The sequence below is a fragment of the Empidonax traillii genome, unplaced genomic scaffold, assembly GCF_003031625.1.
Source record: "Empidonax traillii isolate 1590-97213 ecotype Southwest subspecies unplaced genomic scaffold, ASM303162v1 scaffold588:size748185, whole genome shotgun sequence".
Classification (NCBI taxonomy): domain Eukaryota; kingdom Metazoa; phylum Chordata; class Aves; order Passeriformes; family Tyrannidae; genus Empidonax; species Empidonax traillii.
Genome location: NW_020955781.1, coordinates 741560 through 748238, shown reverse-complemented (window position 1 = coordinate 748238; position 6679 = coordinate 741560).

Genomic DNA, 6679 nt, shown 5'->3' with positions numbered 1-6679 from the left:
GGGTATGCAGACCCACTGATTTAAACAGCAAGAGCTCTTCTGTAATAAACTCTGTCCCTGAGTGTTGCTTTCAGTAATAGTTACATTATCAATAACAGTACAATATCATATAAAACCATTTCTGAAAGTGTTCACAGAAGTGAATGGTAAGAAGGAATTGCTTGTTTTTATGGGCTTTCTTTGTTTGGGGGGGGAAGGTCTTCTGTTTTGTGGGTTTGATGTCATTGGTTGGTTTTTGTTTTGTTTTGGTGGGGATTTTTTAATTCATGTATAAAATGTTTTTAAAAATGAGCAGATTAAAAAAACCAAACCTGTTTTGGTTCTGTGTTAAACTTTAGCTGATCCTGTCAGGTGAACCTGGCTGTGTGTGCTGTTTGTGCAAGTAAAGGAGTATAAATCAACTTTGGTATTTGAATTACTGGATTGAAGCTCAGCAAGGATAATTAATAAATGCAGTGTTTGTTTTCCAAAGAAGTCGTATATTTCAGAAATGGTTGAAGTTGCATGGAAAAATTTGCTTACAAAGGCTACTTTTCTTAATTATACCTAACATGATCTTAATTCTTTGAATATAAAAGTGAATCCTGCTACTTTTGTAATGATTATGCCCATGCAGGTTGTGTGCTAAAAGTATGTACATTTTGCAAGTCCTCCTATAGTTTCACTTCTGAAATGGAAATCTCTGAATTCATAGCCATATATACCCTCTAAAACTTCATAAAAATAATGCAGTGAATAATGCAAAACAGAGCTTTATGTGCTGGAATTGCTTTTTATGCTTCCCAGTACTTATCTGTGTCACTGATGTATCAATCTCAAAGAAAAATACCCTTTACCATAAATTACTGTAAAAGGAATTGATAGTTTGTGTTTCTGTAAATGTAATAATGCATTGAGTTTTATTTTGCACATCAGTCTTAAATGCTGAGTCAACCCCACCTGAGAACATCATAGAAGTATCAAATGGTTCAGGCTTCTTAATGAAACAAGTAACAATAGATTTTCAAAGTTTTGGTCACCTCCTGCTCTTAAACTACTTTTATCTCTGTGTGATGTTTCTAGTTACAATAATTAGGAGAAAAAAAACAACCAAAAAACCCCAAACAAACAGATTAAATGGAAGAGAACAAATGTGGGATATATCAACTAATTTTCCTTCCTTTAAATTGAGTGCTATGAATAGCCACTTAATTAAGGCTTAGAGCTTTAAGCTCCAAATTAAAAGACGATGGTGGGGAAAATTAATCAGGTCCTTGGAGACCTGCAGTGATTTGTGGCATTTTTGGATGAACTTGAGCTTGTCTTTCTCTAAGATGTTTTTGAAAATTGTGCCAACTGTCCTGCAAGGCTGCACCCTAAGTCTTGGTAGGAACCAAAAACCTGTGGGGTGATGTCCTTTCCTGAACAACCACAACCTGTTATGTGGTCTTCAAGGATGCAGAAGAGAGAGCACTCAAGTGCCTCGATGCTTAAGCACTTAAAAACAGAGATAACTTCTCTGTTTGGTTCATGATCAAGTTTTAATTTATTTACTCTCAGCATTGATTTCACTGTGAAGATCAATGGAAATAGAGGCTCAAGTTGCCCAGTGTCATGCTGCTTCTTTCTGGGAAAGCATTGTACTGCACACCAGCTGGGACTGTGCCAGCAGCCCTGTTGCTGCTGATCCAAGGATGGGTTTAGGCTCTCATGGGGCTGTTGGGTGTGGATCCCCACCTTTCCAGGTGAGGAAACAGTGCCCTGTGAGTGACTGATCCAGTAAGGTGAGTGGAGGTGATGATTTGATGCCTCTGCTGTGGGCACCTGTTCCCTCAGGACAGGAACTCTTCACCTGCATGCACCGAGGGCAGCAGAAAGATGTGCCTTGCCCAATCTCTAAGTGGAAACAGGATCCTAGTGCATCAGTTTGAGACAAGCTCTTGTAACAGCAGTAGGCACAGTAGTTTGTGATCACACACCCCTAGGACAGCCTTATCCCATAAGTTGTCAGTAACCATAAAGGTGCACTTTGTGCGTTTTCCAAGCGCACAGGGAGGCAAGAGTAGTAACTGCTCCTGTTGGAAACAAAATCAGGGGAGGCAGAACTGTTTTCAGAGCTGGTAAACAGCACAGTTGTGGTCTTATCTGCCTTGCCTTGCTGCGTGCCTAGGGGCTGTGCCTGTGCCTCCATAGCTACCTGCTAGGCAGCCCAGCCCTCCAGCCTGGCATGCCCTGATGTCCAGCCACAGCCAGAGGGGGCATTTGGGGCCACTGGTGTATTGAGGCCAGGGCTCTTTTGTCAGCAGAATTTTTCCTAGAGCTGTTTGGTTTTGGTTCCCAAGGTATAAACTTGTGGATCTGACTTTGTACCAGCTCAGTGAAGGTTTTCTCAAAAATCTTGGCGTTTGGATGCCTTTTCCTTGTTGGTGCCCATGACAACATGGGTATTCTGTGTCAGCTCTCTCTGTGGGCAGCGAAATTCCTTTGCAGCTTTTATTTGACCTCACTAAAACCAGGCAGAAAGATTCACCCTGTTATGCAATTGTCCAGCTGATATCTGTGTATATAAGTAGATTTTTTTAAAAAGAACCACATTTTGCTCATATCTTAGAAGTAGCTGAGTTGCACGTATGTTTCTGCAATGGAATTGAAAGTTACCCGTGCCAGGAGATATAAAGGGTGCTCTGTAATGTTTCTTAAAACTGCTGACAGGGTTTGGGGGGTGGGAAGATAATTCCTTATCCCTGCAGTTGCTTCATAAAATAAAATTTCAGTCAGATCTGGTACAAGATCTAGTAAACTCCAAGTTTCCTTAGAAAAAGAAAAACTCCTTCAGTTCCTTAGAATGGCATTAAACTTATTTCTGTGCTTGACCTTTCTACAGCAAAGCTAATGCTATTTTGCATCTCCCCATAGGTAAAAATTAATTAACTTGCTAAATAGGACATCTTATTTTTTTTTTTAATCGTGCAATGTAGGTGAAACAAAATGGAATAGTTAAATAACTTGAAATGCAGAACAGCTTTGTTTGGAAAGTTGTTTAAAGATGGAGAAATACTTGCCTGATTATTTTATTCCTTTCTCTAATTATGATGGATTTTGATTTGTGTCTTCTGAATTGCTTAAAACTGGTTTATCTGACTTGATCTTGGGCTGTTTTAAATCAAATATGCATTTTCAAAGGAAATAAGATTGTGAAAATTTGTAACATCCTGCATCATCAGGAGACAGATCAAGTGTCATGTTTCACCATTTTTTAAATATAATGTACTCCTGTTTCTGTGTTTACATCACTGTGATTTGAAGGTTTCAAGGGATGTTGAGAAGTCCTTGATGCCCATCTAATGTGATTGTATGCAGACATTTGACACTAACACTGAGAACTGAGTGTGCCAACTGAAACACATCAGGTATACATTAAGCACTGGTCAGGGAATGGCACTGATGTGTTAGGTTAGTTAACATGATTTAAATTTTTGTTTTGTTTTGGAACTAAAATGGCTTGAGTGGAGGAGGGCCAGAACCCTCCAGCTTTCGAAAGCACAGAGAAACTCGGATGTGCAGCAGCAATCTACTTCAGGGTCTTGTCACAGCTTGGAGGGAAAAAGAAATCATAGGCCCACAGATGTTACTGGGGAGAACGCTCTTCTGAAAGAATAATACCTAATGTGTGATATTCTGTAGCTGACAAAAAAAAAAAAAATTGTGTTGTCTTTTGAGTTTCTTGATACAGTATTTTTGTAGGTGCCTTCCAAAGACCAATCTTGCCCAAAGAGAGACAGTGTTTCTCTCAGCTGGTGCCCCCAGCTTTCCTGTGGACAGCAGGACTTGCAGGAAGGGCTGGGGACTGCATTCCTCTCTCAAAACCTGTGCAAATTCTATAAACTCCCTAGAATTGCCGTGTATGTGAGTGTTATCCTATCTCTGCAAATCTCACATTATAAATGAAATCCTTGGGTTGGTTTGTAGCTGTTTGGTTTCAAACATTCCTTATAGTTTGCATTCTAAATATAGACTGAGTCTGTGCCAAGGATCGAGTGCAAACATACAAAACCATCATTGATGGAAGTTCCAGTGTCTTTAATTACTTCCTCTGGAAACTATAATTTGAATCATATGATATTTTGGAGTAGCAGTAGGAGGGAATATCTGAAAAAAATTAGCTGTAATTTAAGCTTTTCATCTCTACAAACTTGACTTTGTATGAACTGTCCCAGTCATTTCATTCCTCGATTATTTGGCAAGACTAACATTTTCTGTAAAGCAGGCCAGATCTAAAGAGAACAAAATCTAGGCATAACTAGTGTGTTCCTGTGAGTTTTTTGCCTTTTTTTTCCCGATTTCTAGCACTTTAAAAAAATGTTATTTTATGGCAAATGCTTGTTGCTAACGCGTAGTTGTGGCTGTGGCAGCACCAGAGCTGTGGGATTGGTTTAGTTTAACTGGTGAGACCAACACCATCTGGCAGTGTGCATCAACCAGGGACTGTTGGCAACGTGTGCTCCCTGTCTTAACTCCTGTCAAAGGAAAAGGCAAACAAGCTCTTTTTAATGGGAGGAAAGCTGTGGGAAAGGAAAAAGTCGGGAATGAGGTGAAATGGGGGAAATGACAGACACGGAAAGGAAATGAGAGGCTGATGAAGAAATAAAGACAGTTGGAAAGAGGTAGATCTGGTTCAGCAAACAAATGGCAGGAAACATTAGGTTAGAGTGGGAGTCCTAAAGAAATGAGGATTCTGAAAGAATAAAATAATGAGTTGAGGACAAAGATGGTGTCAAGCTAGTGGGAAGACAGATGGGAGGTGGAAAGAAGATGATGTCATAGCAGGGCTGGGTGAAAATGTGTGTACTAAGAAGTGGAGAGGAGGATTCCAGCCCTAGTTTCATAGGTGTTCATCAACTTCAAAAACATATCCTAGTCTTGGAAGTTACACACAATTCTGAGGTTCTTCCTAGATGAGTACCCTGGGTGAAAGCTGGGAAGCACTGCTGTATTGATGTGCACTTCCATTCCTGTCCTAGACCAGTGGTTAAATACCTAACCTTTTCTCACCTAATGTCTTTGTGCAGCTTCCATAAAGAGGTGATTTTTGATGACTGCAATTGCAATTTGTTAGACATTTAACAGATGTTTTTTTTTCTTGCATCAAAACATCAGTATGATTTAAAATACCAGGAATGTAAAACATTAGTTTCTCGGCCAGGAGAGTTGAGGATATTGGCAATTTCTACTAAAAAAAAAAATAATCATAAAACAGAATCAAAATGTGTGCAAGTAAACCAAGATGGCAATAAAAAGGATTAATTTTGAGTGCAACTTTCATCCAGCTTATTGGATTTGCGTCCAGTGCAATGACAAATAATGTAAACTTACTGATTTCGCAACCCTGGAGGAGAGCAATAGCCAAGAAAGTAAGCTGAGGAAAATGTTGGGCTTCACGGATATGCTTTGTGGAACTTGCTTAAAATACTCGAGTGCCCGACAGCTCCCACTGAGATTTCTGGCAGGAAATTTGTAGTTCTGTGAAGCTGTTTGTGTGCAAAATGCACTCCTGTGTATAGTTCTCTCCTGTTGCTCTCGCAGTGAGGACAGTGAGCAGCTGACCTTATCTGCCTCTGGGTACTGCCATGTGGAGGATTACAGAGGTGAACTGACTTGCTTACAGGTGTACATTGGGTCACTTCAAAGAAATCTGAACAGTCACAATGAGTGTTCGCTCTCTGTGAGCAGAAAGTACCCACAGAAAGTGTCTACTTGGGTGCAGTGTTTGTCAATTTGTTTTCTGCTTTGTCTGAAACTTAAGGAAAGTCCAGTGACTTTCTATCCTTAAAGTGATTGGCATGTAGCATCTTTCTTTCTGGTGGACATTCGGTTGCCCTGAGGAGCTGTAGGTGCCTCATCCCTGCAAGTGTTCAAGGCCAGATTGGATGGGACTTTTTGTACAACCTGATTATTGGAAGGTGTCTCTGCCCATGGCAGGAATGAGATGATCTGTAGGGTCCCTTCCAGCCCAAATCATTCTGTGATATTCTCATGTTCTGTCCCATACTGTGCAGCTTTTTCACTGAATGCTAACTAATGGGATAAGAGATATTTGTAAAATTTGCAAATGGCATCGAGTTGGCAGAACACAATTTACACTCAAAACAAAATGAAGAAACAATGCAAAATGAGTCACAACTCAGTAATGGCAACTCAATACAGGCTGCTTGGAGAAGAAACCTCAGGTGAACAGTATTCAAGGAGTTTAAACTTCATGGTGTACAACAGAGGAAACAGGCACTGGAGTGTGATGCTGTATCCCAGAATAAAACAAACTGGCTTGTAAATAACATATGGAAATATCTATCTTGTGCAGCTTAGTAGCTTAGTATTGCTGAGGTTTCATCTGTGAAATCATACCAGTTATCAGTGCTGATTCTCAGTTTGGAGACAATCCAGGGGAAAGCAAAGGAGACACGTGAAAACACAAATTGGGAAGAATTTTTTAAAAATGCCTTATTATATATAACTAACAAAAAGGGTATGTGAGTATAGGAAAGAGGTGATTGCTATCAGTGTCTGTTTAGGTCAGGACTGAAAGCAAATATTTGTCTTAGAGATCCCTCTTGGAGGACAAAGATAATTATTGCTGTAAGTTGCATAGGCTTTGGAGTCCCTACTAGTGGAGATTTTTCTGGACAGATTAAATAGTTATGAA